This window comes from Heliangelus exortis, chromosome 9, assembly GCF_036169615.1.
Source record: "Heliangelus exortis chromosome 9, bHelExo1.hap1, whole genome shotgun sequence".
NCBI classification, from domain to species: Eukaryota; Metazoa; Chordata; class Aves; order Apodiformes; family Trochilidae; genus Heliangelus; species Heliangelus exortis.
The window spans coordinates 14,163,667-14,180,004 of record NC_092430.1 but is presented as its reverse complement, the minus strand read 5'-3'; the positions used below and the strand labels follow the sequence as shown (position 1 = coordinate 14,180,004).

Sequence of the window (16,338 nt, the reverse complement as noted above, 5' to 3'; positions counted from 1 at the left end):
TTTCTTTTAAAAGATTTATTCCCCTCTGTTCCCCTCACTATTTCCACTAGTGTATTTGTGGATATGGGTAAGCATTGCAAGACCTCCTGCACCTGTTCCTCCAAGTCCTCCTTCTCCTCTGCATCTTGCCTTTCTGTCCAGCCCTCCTGCAGGAATTCCTTGCCCAGGCTTGTGTTTCACCCTCAAGCTGTACCTTTGGAGTTCTGAGACCATGCTTGGAAGTCTTGGCACTGCAGAAGTGAGAGGTTTCTCAGGAATGTTCTCTAAGGACTTAGGGTCTGTTTCAACTGTTACAGCCATGTACAGATGTATGGTTATATGTGTATATGTGTGTGTATGTATATATATATGTAGTGGGGACCAGATGATTCTTGAGGTCCCTTCCAACCTGGCATTCTATGAATCTATGGTTTCTGACATCCCACCACAATGCCAAGTGATTGGAGGGTAACTTCTCAGCACCGAGGGCTGCGTCCCCAGCCCCTCTGGTTCTCTGCAGAGAGCCCATCCTGGATGCTGCTCCTCAGCACCCATGTGGCCCCATGCTTTGGGAACACTGCTTCAGTTTTGTACAGAGGGGACACTCAGCCTCCTAAGTCCTTATCCAGAATGTTGTGCCAGTGCTGTTTGCACAGGTTGGGATGGGGATCTACAAGACTGTTCCTGTTCTTCCATATAGACGTGTGCTCTGGGAGGTGCATTATCATATCCATCCATGGTGCTCCCCTGCATAGCTAAGAGGAGGCTGTTCCTCCCTCATGTAGAGAAAATCTCTTCCATGAGAACATACTCCCCCAAAAATACACCAACTTTGTGTCTGCTCTGGGTTGTCACCCACCTCATCACAAAATAGGGTACAGACCATCCTTTGACACTCAGATATCCAGCACAGGAGGTTGGTTAATGCATGGGCCAGGTTTGACACCCACTGAGTGCCAGCACCCAACCAAACTCACGTGGGCAGCAGGGCAGCACTTACAGCAAAAGGAGTCAGCACATGTTTGGGTCCCATCTCTAGGCTGTTCTTGGCTCAACTCCCTGGTTCTGGGAGCTGCATGGAGGGGTGAGCAGCACTCCCAAAGCAAGGAGTTAATGCTGTGCTGTAAATATTTGCTCTCTGATGTATTTATAACTTTTACATCTATCTGACATTTTATGGCGAGGCAACATTACAAGGGACAACTGCTTTCCATTACTCATTGCCATGAACTTTCATTCACAGCTCTTTTGCCTCCCTGTGACATCATGTTGGCACAGCACAGGGGGGGCTGGTCCTGGCCCCCACTGGCACAACCCAGGATGCCCTGAGCAAACAGGTTGCCACCACACAGACAGACCTCATCTCCAGCCAACCCCTGGGTAAAGGACTGTTGTTTTTCCAGGATGAATTTTGTGGCAGTAAGCCCCCTGAAAGGTGACAATAAATCCCATCCCAGAGTAGCCCACTGCTGGAGCAGTCCCAAAAGTAGCTGCAAGAAAAAAAGGAAAGAAAAATTACTGCAGGAGGGACAAAACCACCTTCCTTGGCCCATCTGCAAAAAGAATTAAGGTTTAAAATTTCCCAGGGATGGAGCATTTGCACAGCAGCACCCCCTGCCTGCACCTCCTGCCTGCACCCCCTGCCTGTCCGTCCCTCTCACATGGCCCCATGGCCACCCTGGCTTTGGTGTCAGCCGCTGGGTTGGCATCCCAGTCCCATGCCTCAGCGGACACGGGGACAGTGAGGACTTAGCACCATCTGGGCATAGGGAAAGCGTGACTGAGGGACAAATGTCACCCGTTTGCTGATGGCACCAGGCCCGGAGCATGCAGACAGCCCCTCCGGCAGTCCTGGCACGGCTGTGGGGGGAGGTAAGAGGACACCGACCCACTGCCAACACCAACCCTCCCTCCTTTCTCCTCCTGACTGAATTTTTCCAGCCCGTGGGTCCTGCTGCAGCCAGGGCCAGGGGCAGACATCTCTCATTGCAACTGTACCCTGCAGAGAGCTGGAGTGGGACATTCCTGCTCTGCTTCCAGACAGCGTGACCCTGAAGCCAGACCCATCTGCCTCCCATGTGCAATCTCGCCCCTGCACACTCTGAGCTTACAAAAGGTTTTACAGGAGCAGCTGCACCATGTGTGGTGTCCCTGGGGACCAGAGACTCCTTAGGCTTGGAAAAAACAGGCTCCAGCCACTCTCAGTCCTGCTTGGATGCTTGCAGCCAGATGGGACAGGGTCTCTCCTTCAACTTAGCATCCCTTCCTCCCTCTCCCCTGGCATCTCCTGTCTCTGTTGCTTCTCAGCCACCACCCTCACTCCTGGATGAGGGTTGAGTACCTTGGAGATGGGGTATCCCCCTGCTCATATCTGATCTGTACCCAGATATCCAGCATTTCCCTTCAGCCTGCCTTAACGGTGACACGTGGTGACTGTCTTGCAGCCAGAGCTAGCCCTGCAGGGTCACAGCCCACCAGTGTCCCCAGGGTGTCTGGGGCTGTCCATTGGGCAGGTTGTGACACAGGCAAAAAGGCATCTTTTACCACAAGGGGTGGCATCTTTACCAGTGGCATCTTTACCATCTTTACCAGGCAAAAGGGCATCTTTTACCACAAGGGGTGGCATCTTTACCAGTGGGGGGTAGCAAAGGGAACCAGTCAGCAAGTCCAGGTGCCCCATCACCTCACTCGCTGCTCCCTCACTGCTCCTTCCAGCTCAGGGATGGGGACCAGCAGGTCCTTGGGGGTCTGTCCCCAGCCACTCAACACAGACGGGGGTCGATGGCTGGTGAGGCTGGGATGGTTTGCTCCCCCACACCTCCCACTCACTCCTGTTCTCCATCTGAAGTTTCCAGCACCTCCTGGGCTCCTCTGAGAGCAGAGGGCTTTGGCTGGGTGGAGGCTTCTCCCTGCAGCTTTCAGGAGGCAGCCCTGGGGCCAGTGGGGTGGGGGGAAAGAAGGGGAAAAAACTTTTGTCTTTGGAGGAGAGGCAGCTGATGGGTGATTAATGGCTGTGGCCAGATCACTGTGCTTGTGCCATCTGATAAGAGGCCTCCTGATAAAACAGACCTTTTGCTGGAGAATTCATCATGCCTCACTCAGCAGCCATCAGATAAGAGTGGGGCTGGATATGTCCCATTCATCCTCTTCATTCCTGCTTCTCCACCCTCTCCTTTCACCCTTTTGCCAAAGTGCTTCATACTCAGAAGCAAACTCCAGAGGTGCAGGAACATTGTGCTATGTGCTGGGGGGGTAAAGATCCAAGACAGAACCTTTTTAGGGTTTAGGGGCAGGGGTTTCCAGTCTTGTGCTTTTTATTGGTCTCCTTGTAGGATCTCACCCCTTTTTTTTCTCTTCCTTCCACAAAAATCATCCAGTTTAAAGCCAAGGATTTGTGCTCCTAGGGAGAGGGCACTTCTGGGTGGAACTGACTGTGAAATGCTGCCAGGTGAGTGACAACTGGTTCTCTGTCAAACTCTGCCCTTTCCATGCCTCAGCCAAAAATCAAACATGCCACATTTCAGCTAGGAACCACTTTTTCAGCTCCTACAGGGGGGAGGGGGCTTTTGGGAGACTGGGGTGCTGTGGACCCCACTGGCATGAGGACTGTGCTGTGGGGCTGCAGACTGTGTGTGCACATGTGTTGGTGCCAGCTGGACCTCCAAGCAGGGATGGATGACATCCCAGACACAACGACATTGGGAAAAAACCTCTTCCACATGATGGGTCCATTCCACAAATGGCCCTGTGTTAGTTCCCAGAAGGCTCTGAGGGCACCCTACCCTGCCTGTGCTGGGAATGGATAGGCTCCCCAGCCCTGCACCCAGACAACATTACCCAGGCTGCCCAAAAGACCCAGATTTTCAGCAAACCTAGTCCTAGACACCCAGGTGGACACCAATAGACACATCTGCACATCCAACTGGGACACAGAGGCTGGTAAGCACCTCAGTGCTGAAGGGCTTGTGGATTTCCTGTGGCTGGTGGCACCAACAACATCCCCATCAGAAAGGATACAGTGAGCTCCTCCATACAGCACTGAGCTCTTACATCCCAGGGAAGATGGGTGGGTTGGGCTGAGCCTGGGGGCTGGCATTGGTGCATGTGCGGGGACATGGTTGCACTCACACACTCCTCTCCAGAATGAGTTAATCCCCTTGTGACTGGATCTCTCAGGATCTTCTGGTGGGATTTACCAGGCAACACTTTACCTGTATGAAAATCAGGATCCCCAGCAACCCTAGGGTCACATTTTCCTTTCCTGGAGGACAGGGAATAGGGAATGGGGAATGGACCCCAGCCAGGCACTGGCTGGGATGTGCCTCCACCCACCATGCATCAGCTCCACAGCAGGACACCTCCCACAGCTCTTCTTCAAAAAGGCTTTTCCAAGCAGTACCCTGGAGCAGTTTGAATTAAAGCCTAATAAAACAGTGGTAATTTGCAAAATGGAAATGCTCCAGAGTGCCCACTAATTCATTAAAGTTTTCCTCTTTTCCTGCCTTCCCCTGGAGGTATCTGGTTGAAGGTAGCTGAGCTTTAGCCCTGGTCTTCTGCTTTCCTTCCATGCCCCAGCTCCTGTGCTTGCTGTTGCTCTGACATTTTTTGTTTTCTCCTATCCTGGAACAAGCTATTTGCAAATGATTTGTTGAAACATTTTCAGATTAAAGGGAAGGCAAAAGATAGACCAAAAAGAAAAACTTAGCACCACAGAACATTTTTTTGTTGAATATTTTTTGGTATTTAAAGAGTAGTTATTACAGAAAGCATTTGATTTTAAGTAAAGTTTTCAAGTACAAAACAGCTTTTGTTTTTTATCACACTAGTGATACACAAACCAAAAATTAGAGTAGAAAATATTTTTAAAATCAAAACTTCTGGTAAATCTACTATTTTTGACCAGTTCTGTCCATTTCCAGAATCAAGGGCTCCCAGGACTTGGTAGGGTTGGGCCCTTGCCCCAGCATCCTGCTCCTCCCTTGTCATCATGGGAGACTGATGGTGACCCCCAGACCTCTCCCAGGGACAGTGGTGACAAGTGGCTCACAGTGACACAGCGCTGACACCAGGGAAACCTGTGGGGCTGGAAGGGGGGGACACGACCTGCCCCTTGGGGACAACAACCCAGTATAGTGAAGTGGGACCTCAGTCCCTGGGTGCAGCACCCTGACACCCAGAGGGGCACTCACGGGAGTCTCACCAGGCACCAGATTTTTATCTTTTAGTTTTTAGTTTTGGACTAGCCAAGGGGCTGTGGGACCTGTTGTCCTGCTTGCTACCCCTTGCATGCACATGGGGTTTCAGCCCACAGACAGGGGTTCAAACCATGCCAGCCCCTTGGCCAGGTTTCCCAAGCTGCCTTGTGGCAGCAAATGCCTTGAATTTGAGCCATGGGATGAGCCAGGCGTCAGGAGCTCAGGGTGGCTCTGCCATCCCAACAATGCATCCGCTAAGCAGGGAGCAACAGTGAGGAGAAACGTTATCCCAACGGGCCCCGAGAGCACCTAGCAGCTGAGGTCAGAGGAGAGGGGAAGCTGCTGGACCCCTCAGCCCACCGGCAATTCCCTCTCGGCATTTTTGTTGCCCTGCCTGCCAAGACTGCCACCTCCCAGCTGGCTGGAAGGGAGGGAGCTGTGGGGGATGTGTGTGTGGCCCTTCCAGCTCAGAGGAGGGATCCTCGGTCCCACGCATGGAGAAGGTGACCAGGAGCATCCCAGCATGCACCCCAGCACAGGGTGATGGAGAGGAGTCACACCTGGCTCTAGGACTTTATACACGTTGCACCAGCACCGTGCAAAAGCCCCCCAGGGAACACTGGTGGGACTGGGGAAGGCTACAGAGTGGGTTTTAGAGATATTGAGGGTAAAAACCGGGCTCACACATGATACAGCCAGCAGCTCCACCATGTATTTGTGCTGTAGCTCAGTCCTTGCATGAACACTACACAATTCCTTGGTTCCCTGCAGGGGATGTGTCTTTAGTTACTGCTTAGGAGCACTTAAGACTTCTCCTGAAAAGGAATTTTGAAAAGTGGTCAATTAATCTTTAGAGCTCCTGACCACACCTAACAGCCCCAAACTCCTGAGTTGAAAAATTACTAATTATCCATCAGCTGCTTTCTTCTTGCCTCTAATTTCTGAGCCTTCAGCTGTGATTGCAGGCTGCTCCCCACAGGCACCAGGCCATGGCCTTTCTCCTGGGACCCGAGCCCTGGCACCAGGCTGGGGTGTGCACTCAGTCACTGGTGGCTGGTGACAACTCCAGGTGCTGCTAGACTCCTCTGCAAACACAAGGGAGCTTTAAGCAGGCTAATTCACTCTTCCCACACTCACATCCAGGAGAGTCAATTGTTCCCCAGCAATGCACCCAGTATGTAAACATGCTCATTAGCACCTATATACATTTATGTATATGTCCTCTAGTGACTCACTGAGGAGGGGCAGAGCAGGCAGAGGAAGGGAGCCCTCACTGCATTTTAAGGAGCTGGCCCAGCACTGAGGGAATGATGTGCTGCCATAGCAGAGGACTGGTTAAACCTCTCACTCTGTTTCTTCCTCCTTCCAGTGCAATCAAACATCTCTAAAGTGTTGGTAAGGCCAATACTCATTTGAAACCAAGCCTGGAAGACTTGGAAAAATTTGGCTGATCCTTTGTGAATATTTGACTGATATGTTTGGAAAGTGTAACGAAACCCGCACCAGAGAAGGGCTGAAGGACTTGTTTGCTTTTCTTGCTCAGTTCTGGCAAGGAGAAACTGCTGACCCCGAGCTTCCAAGTTCAGTTCCTCCCTGTGAGATCTGCTCCACTTCAAAGGCTTTCAGGTGAAGTGTAGCTCTACGCCTAGCACCAGAGCAAACATTTTCTCCTCTTGAAAGCCATGTGGTGGTACTTGCAGGCTAGCAGTAGAGTGGCAGGCATGGGTTACAAGCAGGGTTTGCCCCCACTTCAAGTGGGGACAGAGCCTAGCTCTGCAGCAGGTGACACGTCTGCTGTCCTCACAGTGAGAAAGCCTGAGAGACATTGTGGTTGTGGCCTGTGGTGAAAAATGTGCTGGTGAGTTGCTAGAGCCTCAGTTTTTTTCACTGTGCTGGATTTTGCCCACAGTGGGGAGGCTGCACTGCTGTCTTTGGTTTGCAGAGATAAAAGCTCAAGCCATCCTGTCCAGTCTGTGCCTGGGCCAGAGTTTTCCCAGAGCCTGCAAGTATTCACATCCAACATTTCGCTTGGCCCACAGTTTCTGAGACCCCATGGCCTCATTTTGTATCCACTAATATCATCACCTGTCTGCAGCAGGCTCCCTATTTGCATGGATGTAATCCAGGAAGGACTCCAAACTCTTTTCATTAGACGTTAGGGTTTTTTGGGGTTGGTCAACAAGCTTAAAGGCAGCTGAAAGCTTGGCCTTCTGAATTTACATAGCTCTGACCAGGTAGTCAGCATCACTCTCCAAAGGTTTCCAAAACAGCAAAGGGTGCACCACAGGCTGACTGGAGTCATGCAAAAGCTGATGGCAGGGGCTGAGAGCATGCTGGCATCACTTGGACAAAGTGCCTAAAAAATCAAAGCAAAATTTGCATTGCTTCCATCCTACCCTTCTCACAAACTCTGCTCCTTGAGAGCAGGCAGGGCACCCAGTCACTGGTGGGCCAGGAGCTATGGCAGATGGACCTGGGTCCACCAGCACTCCTCCAGGACATGCTGCAGGTTGGGGATAATCATTCCTGTTCTGCCTGGTCTGGGTTACAGACAAGAGGAGAGTGGGGCAACATTGCAGCAAAGCAGAGGGCAGAGAAGCTAAGAAGCTTTATTTTAATTGATCTGAGTTCACTGAGCCTGCCAAGTTAATGAGTCCCCAGAAAGCAGCTTTAACGAGAGCTCATGGCAGGCTTAGGAGGAGATGAAAATAAGGGCAGATATAGATGCTTGTCTGGAGAGCCTGCTCGGCCGGGGCCAGCGAGGCGAGGAGGAGCCCGGGAGGGATGGAGCGGGGGCACCAGCCTGCCGCCGAATGTGCTGCTTCAGCGCTTTGCTTTGCTGCCCTCCCGCCAAGCCCCGGCCCGCTTCTCCCGCTCCCCAGGCCGGCAATTAATCCCTTGGCAGGGGGCCGGGGGGAGAAAAAAGAAGAGGGGGGTGGGAGGAAGGGCTGTTCCCCGTCCTGATCCTCTTGGTCTTACTTTTCTCTGACTTCAGAGCTGCTGGCCTAGGGACTCCCGCAGCGAGTCAGCCAACCCTGCGCACCACCACGCTGGAACTCCAGAGCCCAACCTCTCCGGCCCCAGGGCTGCTCCCGTGCCCCAAAAGGCCCCGATGAGCATGGAAGATGCTGGAGAGGAGGAAGGGGCTAGCAGCTCCCGAAGGAGCATGGTTGTGGGCTGCAGGAGCATCCCCCCACGGAACCCAGCATCTCCTGCCTTGCCCTCGCAGCAGGGGCCGGCACGCCTCGGTGCCGGATCCCCGGCTCAGCCCCGGCCGGGCTGAGTGACCACGGCGGGGCCCTGGCCGGCTCCAGGCACCGCGGGGCCTGAAAGGGGCCATTGTCTGCCCAGGGCTTTGAAGACGAAGAGTCTTGTACAAGTGCCAGGTGGTGCGAGCAGCAGCGCGGAGGCAGCTCCCGGCTCCCCGGGGCTGCTGCCTCTGCTCTCAGCACTCCCACACCCTTCGTTTGGAAATACAGCCACCACCCCACAACCGAAAAAAAAAAAAAAAAAAAAAAAAAAAAAAAAAAAAAAAGAAAAAAAAAGAAAAAAAAAAAAAGAAAAAAAAAGAAAAGAAAAAGAAAAGAAAAAAAAAAGAAAAAAAAAAGAAAAAAAAAAGAAAAAAGAAAAAAAAGAAAAGAAAAAAAAAAAGAAAAAAAAAGAAAAAAAAAAAAAAGAAAAAAAAAAAAAGAAGTGGGAAGGAGAAAAAAACCAGCCCTTCCTTCCGCACCGGCGGTGGCCATAACAGGCGCTGGGGGCTCAGATGTTCTTTGTCACCCGCGGGGCCCGGGACTGGCAGTGGACCCGCACGGAAAGGAGCGGGAGCAGAGGCCGTTCCAAGGGCTGCGAGAGCTTCGGCTCCTGTTTCTCCCGCGGCGCGGCCGGGCTGGGGCAGGGCAGCTGCTGTGAGTTCACTGGAGCAGCACTTTCCCACAGTCTGGAGAAGTGACACATGGCTCTCACACATTCCTGCGCCGGCAGGCTCGGCCGCGCTTGGCCGGGAGTCAAGGCAGACGGAGGGCTGCCGGTGCTGTGAGCTGCTGATTAGCGGGTTCCGACTTCGGCACCAGCCCGGCCCTCAGAGGGCGAAGGAGATGGAGGGGGCAAAGCAGATCTGGGCTCCGGGGTGGCTTGTGCAAGCTGTTTAACCCTTTGGAGGCAGGGCAGATGCTGAGCAACGCTTTCCCCCAGGGATTTTTGCTCTCCTCTGCCTTTGCTAGTGCTGTGACCAGCTGCCTGTCCTCCTTGCCTGCAATGCAGGCATCTCCCCACCACCACCCCATCACCCCTCACATCCCTCCATGTGTCCCCACATGCACAGGTGGGGATGTGCATGTTGGATGGGATTGGTACTTGGAGGAAGCATCTGAGCCTGGAAATCATTGGGGCTGATCCTGCTGGACATCAGCCTCACTCCCCATGCTCAGTCTGGCAGGGGGCAGCAGGGCTGGCAGGGGGCCTGTGGGCAGTGGGGCAACCAAGCAAAGCATCCAGAGAGATGTTAAATGAGCCTCTGATGCAGGAAGAGAAGGGTGTCTCCATGTCCTCCCGAGGACAACATGGCAGCAGAAGCTGCCCAGGGTGAGGGTCTTTCCTGCCATGCAAGGTTGGTCCATGCATGAGCTGTCGCACAAGTGCATGGGGATTTTTTTTCTCGCTCAGGGGAATGTGTCTGAATTTGTGCTGACATCAGAGCCTCATCCTATGCACGGAGGAAGCTTTGGGGTCACAAAGGTCACAAAAAGAGTCATGAAAAGACTTGAAGGTTCCCAGGAGGCCCTGGTGAGTATCTCCCAGTGCCTGGGTAGTGCCTTCCCCATCCCTGCTTACACTCAGGACACTTTGAGACCCAGAAGGATAGTTGGACCATGCCCCAGGGAGTGCAGCAGCTGCACCAGCTTCCACACAGCCTATGCCCTTGCCCTGGGAAAGGAACCCGTGACAGGAGGAGAGAGGCATTCCTGGGCGTACCAGGCGCCTGCCTGGCCCTTGTCGCTGCAGGCCAAGGACCCGGCTGCACGCCGGGGTGGTGATTCACCCTGTGGTGTGACTGGCATCGGCCCTGGCTGCTGGAGCAGCACAGGCAGCTCCCAGCCTGCCTCCACCGGGGCCCCAATCCCACAGAGCTGGCGGACAGCCCAGGGCAGCAGCCATGGGGGTGGCTGTGGGGGGCTGCTCTTCACCTCTGTGCTGAACCAAACCCTCCCTTGTGATAGCATCAGTTTCCCAACCCTTCCAAGGCTGCAGTGCTCATTCCCATGGAGTGTCCATGACCCCAGTCCCTTTCCTTCAGGAGCCCTAAGTAAGGACATGCAGTCCCAGTCCCTGCTGCATTACAAGGGGCCTGGCTGGCTAGGAGGAAGAGGAGGCTGGGATGGTTCTGCCTTTGCCTGCCATCCCCTCCCCATGTCCTGGGGGAAGCTCCCAAGCTCAGGTTTAAGGACCACAGCATTTCACATGCCAGAGGCCCAACTCCATAGCAGGAACAGGGATGTGAGGGAAGCAGGAAATGGTGCTGTGGATACTGTGCTGGCCTGGGCATTCCTGTAGGCAGCAGGTGCCCGGACGGTGCCCGCCCCGCCTGTGCCCAGCTAGGGCTAGCCCAGATGGGCACAGGCGGGGCAGGCACCATCCGGGCACCTGCTGCCTACACATTCCTGCTCCACTAACACACTCCACAGCTCTGCAAGTCTTCCACAGACGTGGCACCCTGAGTTCTCTCAAGATCTCCTCGGGCTGATTCAGGTCCCCACATGTTCAAGCAGCTGAGCCCTGACCCTGACACTGGGCAAGGCAGCTGGTGGCTGTGGCTGTATCAAGGGGATAGCAGCTCCAGCTCTGCCCCACTCTGCCTGTGGGAAAGTAGTTTCTTGCCTGTTTCCACTCCTGTTTTGTGTATTCAGGCCACGAGTTCTTCTCTCCAGAGCCTGGAGCAGCTCCAGCCTTAGGTGGGGTGGGATCTCTCAATAGTGTCATGCAAAAGCTGTGGCAAGGAAAGCGCTACACCACCATCAGCAATTGTATTTACAAGTTTCCCAGTCCTCCCAGAAGCCAAAAGGAGCTGATTTCATGCCTTCCTCCCTGCCTGCTTGCCTTCACTTGCTAGTTTTGTTTGATTCCAGACTAACTGTGACCTTCTCAAAGGCTCAAAAGAACTTTTCACCAAACAGCTGGAGGCAAACCTGGAATAGCCAGAGGGTTGCAGACAATGCAAACACTGTCTTTTATCTTGCCTACAGTATTTTTACTCCTTGCAATTAACTGCCTGCTCTGTCTGCTCCCAATTTCCCTGTGATTCCTCCCAGCAGCCTCGGAATCAGTTTGACAGAGGAGCACATCCCCATGCCCTGCAGCTCTTCCGACAACCCTTTGATGCTGTGGGTGTTGGCCCTAAGTTCTCACCCACTGCTGGCACCAGGCTCAACCAGTGGGGCTCAACAGCACAGGGACTGGCACTGCAGCCTGTGGCAGCCACAGCTTTTGGCCATCTCTTCTGTAGCATTCCCCACAGGAGCTTCTTCCCCTGTCCTCATTGCAGGTGACAGCCAGGAACCAAACACTGAGGTTTGTGGATGTTGCTCAGGCATCCCCCACAGATGAATCAGCTCCCTGACAGGTTGTTCAGAACCGTTTGTTCCTGGAGCTCTTTCTCTTCTTTCTGTTCCCCTTTATGAAACTTCTAAGAAAAGCTGAGGGGAAAAAAGAGTTGAGGTGAGGTTCTGTCTCATTATGGGCTGAAGGAACATCTGGTCTCCATCTAGCACCAAGCTTTGGGGCTGGCAAGCTCCTCAGAGACTTGAGAGACACAGCCTGACTTTCCTGCATCAGGAGGACACAAGAACATTTGCCTCATTTTTCAAAAAGGTGCACTAAAAACAAATACTGAAGGCTTTCAGTGGCACTGCTAATGGGGTCTCAGAAAGGGTTTGTTTGCTTGCCATGTGTGACCCCCCAGGCCAGGGAAACCATAGCAAAAGAGGCCACAATTTTCAGTCCTCAAAATAGCAAAGGAAGCAGAACAGCCTAACCCCCTTAAAATATTTGCTTTCACAAGAAATCAGATAGCTGGATCGCTGCTACACAAGTGCTGCCGATATGTCCTCCCCCTGCACTTGGCTGTTACCTGGCCAATTCAAATATTTTTTGAAAACCACTTCCATACAACAACAAACACAGCCCAGCTCCAGCAGAACAGCCCACGCGGCTGGAGAGCTGGTGGCTGCTGCCAGTCACTGAAGTAGAACAAACCAGCAAGAAGGCAAAGAAATGTGATTAATGAAAGACAGACCACAAAGCCTATAAAAACACATTTGACTTTTATTAGACCAAAGCAACTGTATAAAAAGAGCACACAAGCCCAAGATGCCTGGACAGAGGAGGGAGAGCACTGCCACCACCCTATAAAGGTGACGGGTGTGGATCCCCTGTCTGCCCCATGTCCTGCCACGGGGGAAAGGAGGCTCTGCTGCACGCGTCCCAGCTGGAGCCATCTGGGATGAGGAGGAGGGATGGAAGACAGAGGCACAGAGAGAGAAATGTGAGTCAGTCACAGCAGTACAGCAGCACTGGTGACAGGACCAGTGTTGCTGGGTGTCTGGTGCTGGCAGCAGGAGGTGGTTGTCATCAGGATGAGTCAACCCCCACCTTCAGGTGGATCCCTCACCTCCGCGTCTCATCCTCAGGGAAAGGCAGGGAGAGCCCTGCCCTGCTCCTGGCACTGCCTGGGCTCCCGGCTGGCGCCTTGGCACCACGTGCCAGAGAGAAGGATGTGCCAGTGTTTCAGCACTTCTCTCTCATTCACCAGGGCCTCCAACCTGTGGAAATGTTATTTTTGCCTCCCCAGGCATTTCTTTTCAAGTTAAAAATAAATCTCCCAGCAATGGAAGGGAAATGTTTGTTGCCACACACACTCACCCTCTCCCCCCCATCCAATCCAGCTTGATGGAGACAGTAACAACAGTGGGAGACCAAGAGGGGGATCAGCACGGGGCACCCTTGCTTCCAAGGGAAAACAAAAGCTACTCCACTTCCCTGCCACCAGCACAGCCTGGGCAGAGATATTAAAAAAAAAAAAAAAAAAAAAAAAAAAAGAAAAAGAAAGCCCCTTTTTCCGCTCTTCAAGGCAAGATCTCCTCAGCAAGCACTGAAAAAGAAAGGCATCTTGTTCAGGGGCTCTGAAAGGCAAGATGAAAGGGGAAACCTACATTTTTCAGCCCAGCCTGTTCCTGACATGGGAAAATAGCGCAGACAAGAATAGATAGCTTGTTGGCTCATTTTTAACTTGACAGATTATCTGTGTGAATGCACCGTATTAAGCCGGGAATAAGACGCCAGGACCTCCTCGTCCTCCCTCTCCCCCTTCACTGGCTAACTTGAGAGTAGCAAGGAGTGAGAAGCAGTGATTTGTGAGCATGTGGTTCGCTGGGGGTGCACGGGGCAGCCATCCATCATCAGCCACCTCTTTTTGCCAACCCTCCTGCACCCACCAGCCTTCTGCCCCTGCACTCAGGCTCCTGCCTGCCATAAAAATGCAATGATGACTATGCCAAAAGCTAAGCTCAGGTTAGGAGAAGCTGTGCTGAGATTAATTCTGTGATGCTCCCTGTGAAACATGTCCCAGCAGCATAGGTGGGTGGTATTTGTCAGAGTGGGACATGCTGCCATGATGGGAGGGGAGAGGGTGACTGTGGTCATCAGCAGCCCACAGGTATCTGGGCTGCTGCCAGTGCTGCTTCCAGGTGGCACTTGGCTCCCCAGGGGAGCCCATTTTGGATACCAGTGCTGTTGCCCTCACGGTGGTTTTCCCTGGGCTTTCAGTAGCTCAGCAGCCGTCATTTCTATCCTGGCGCCTCTTGGAGCATGGGTCATTAGCTGTGGCTGGCTGTGTGACCCTCCAGCACTGTCACCCGTGACGCCTGCTCTCTGCTGCCTGATGTGGATCACCAGGCACCAGGTTATTAAAACAAATGTGCAGGTGCCACACTTAGGGATTGAGTGAGGCTCGCGCCAGCCTCCTGCCTGCCTGCACCCCAGCTGAATCAGGTTTTCACACAGCAAAGAAAGGAAAAATGGCCAATAAAGGCTCAGAGGCTCCCTGGGGCGGGCTGGCGCTGCTCCCATGGGCAGTGGGGACATGGCACCATTGGTCCCACCACTCCCATCAGCTGGGTCATGCTCTTTGCTTCTGTTTAGTAATGAATCCCTGTCAGAGAGTAGAATTTGTGGCTGCATTGCCCAGCCCCAGGCACATGTGCCAAAAAGCGTCACTTGTGCCAAAAGTAGAGCACTAGCTAAAAAAAATGCAATTAAAAATCCAATACTTTTTGGATCGCCTTTGTCTTGTCCTGAGTCATTTGGGTCCTGTTGCCAGGTTTTAGCCCACAGTCAGAAGAAAGAACTAGAAAAGTTCTTAGATGACGACCTTCCCCTTCTTGTAGAGTTCCAGCAGGGTCTGCAAGCCACCCTCCCCACCCCAAGCTGCCACAGGAGCCCAGGCACTGGCAGAGCTGAAATGCAGCCACAGAGGCATGACAGGACAATTAGGGAGTGTGCCTGGACAGACTAGGGGTCACTGGGAAGATCTCCTACCCCAGCACCTGGGATGCTCACCGGGCTGAGCAAACCCCATCCTGCATCCCTCTGTGCCCTGACACCTCTGCCACGTGTGCATGCATGTGCCCGCTGGTCTGCCTGGGTGTGCTGCAAGGTGCTGCACCCTGTGTGTGTGTGTGTGTGTGTGTGTGTGTGTGTGTGTGTGTGTACCGGGAGGCCTGTTTGCATATGAAAGTGGCCGTGTGCTCCGGAGGGCTGTATCATTTATTGTATGATCTTATCTGGCGCGTGCCTCAGCCGCCCTTTCCCACACTCTGCATGCTCTGCTGCCAAGGCCCCGGGCTTAGCCTGTCAGCATTACCCGGGCTCAGCAGGCAGGCAGTAATTCCTTGAATAAAGAAAACATTTTAAGGTTTGACAAGTCCAGCATTTGCATGTCTGTTTTCAGAGAAATAACCATCTCAGGGGATTAAGCCTTTTTTTTTTTTTTTTTTTCCCCATCCAGTCCAAAGTATGAAAACATTCTTGACATAGTTGCCTGAAAAAAGGATTTCTATAGAGTAAAATACCTTGTGTCCTGTGTGAGACCAGTGATTTGCTTTGGGGGTGGAGGCAGGGGGAACAGACAGGAAAAAAGAGAAAGAAAAGATCTGCTTCAGTCCAATAGGTTGTTGGTTTTAAAGTGGGTGAAACGCACCAGCAAGCCCCGCGGATCCCAGGCGAGGCACACACCAGGAAAGCTTTGCATCCCTCTGTCACTGCCCATCTCTTTGAGCCGCGCTGGCAAAGCCCGTCGGCTGGGCTCCCCGCGGGGCTCCAGCCTCGCTGGCGGCTCCCAGCATCAGTTGGGAGCTGAAAGAATCCTACACGGCTAAGCAGCCCCAGAGAGGCAGGCGGCTGCCTGGGGACTTCAAGGGGGCTCCGAAGGGCTCTGGGGCTCAGTTTGCTTGAGAAGGGCCTCAGTACAGGGGCTGTGGTGACCCATGCTGGGCAGGTGCCAGGGGAGCACTCGCTCACTGCAGGGCCAAGCTGGGGATGCACTGCTGCAGCAGGAAAGCACCGATCCTGGGGGGATTGGGAGCAGGTCATGGCAGAGGAGAGCAGCCAGGTTTAGGATGTGAAACACTTACTTTATTTACTTGGAACAGACTAGAATTCCAAAGGGCCAGTCACTCTCTGACCCAAGGAGGCGGTGGCACTTTGCCAAATTCAAGGTCTCCAGCATCCCGCCCTCTGGTGCAGTACGGGGTGAGGGGAGAGAGGTGGCAGGTGAGATCAGACTTTTCCCTGGTACTGTCTGGTAGCTCCTGCGCTGTCAGCTGCTTTGGAAGCCTCCAAGAGACAAGGAGCATGTGGGAATTACACACAGCAGCACGGGGCCCGGGTGGATGACGAGCATCCTTCGTTCCTCCAGGCTCTGAGCTGCGGTGCTGCTCGGCACACCCGGGGATGCTCCCAGCCCCGCCGGCCGCCGGCTCCCGTCCCACTCGGCTGGCCGTGGAGCCTGGCGCGGCTGTTTGTAATTTGTCAGGGTGCTTTGCCTTCCTTCCCCCCACCTCCCCCCGCGAGTACATTGGTTTTCTTCACAGCTAAATGAGGCTTTAAACCGGGG

General features: G+C 53.4%; 1 long non-coding RNA gene across 1 annotated transcript in view; it reads left to right on the top strand.

The window, feature by feature from the left end:
• Nucleotides 1-15,147, top strand: part of LOC139799838 (uncharacterized) — a 51,083-nt gene extending 35,936 nt beyond the window's left edge. Inside the window, exons 7-8 of the long non-coding RNA XR_011727484.1 lie at nt 9,837-9,956; nt 11,713-15,147. This is a non-coding gene — a long non-coding RNA (uncharacterized lncRNA). The remainder of the gene's footprint in view (nt 1-9,836; nt 9,957-11,712) is intronic.
• The last annotated feature ends 1,191 nt before the right edge of the window (nt 15,148-16,338 follow it).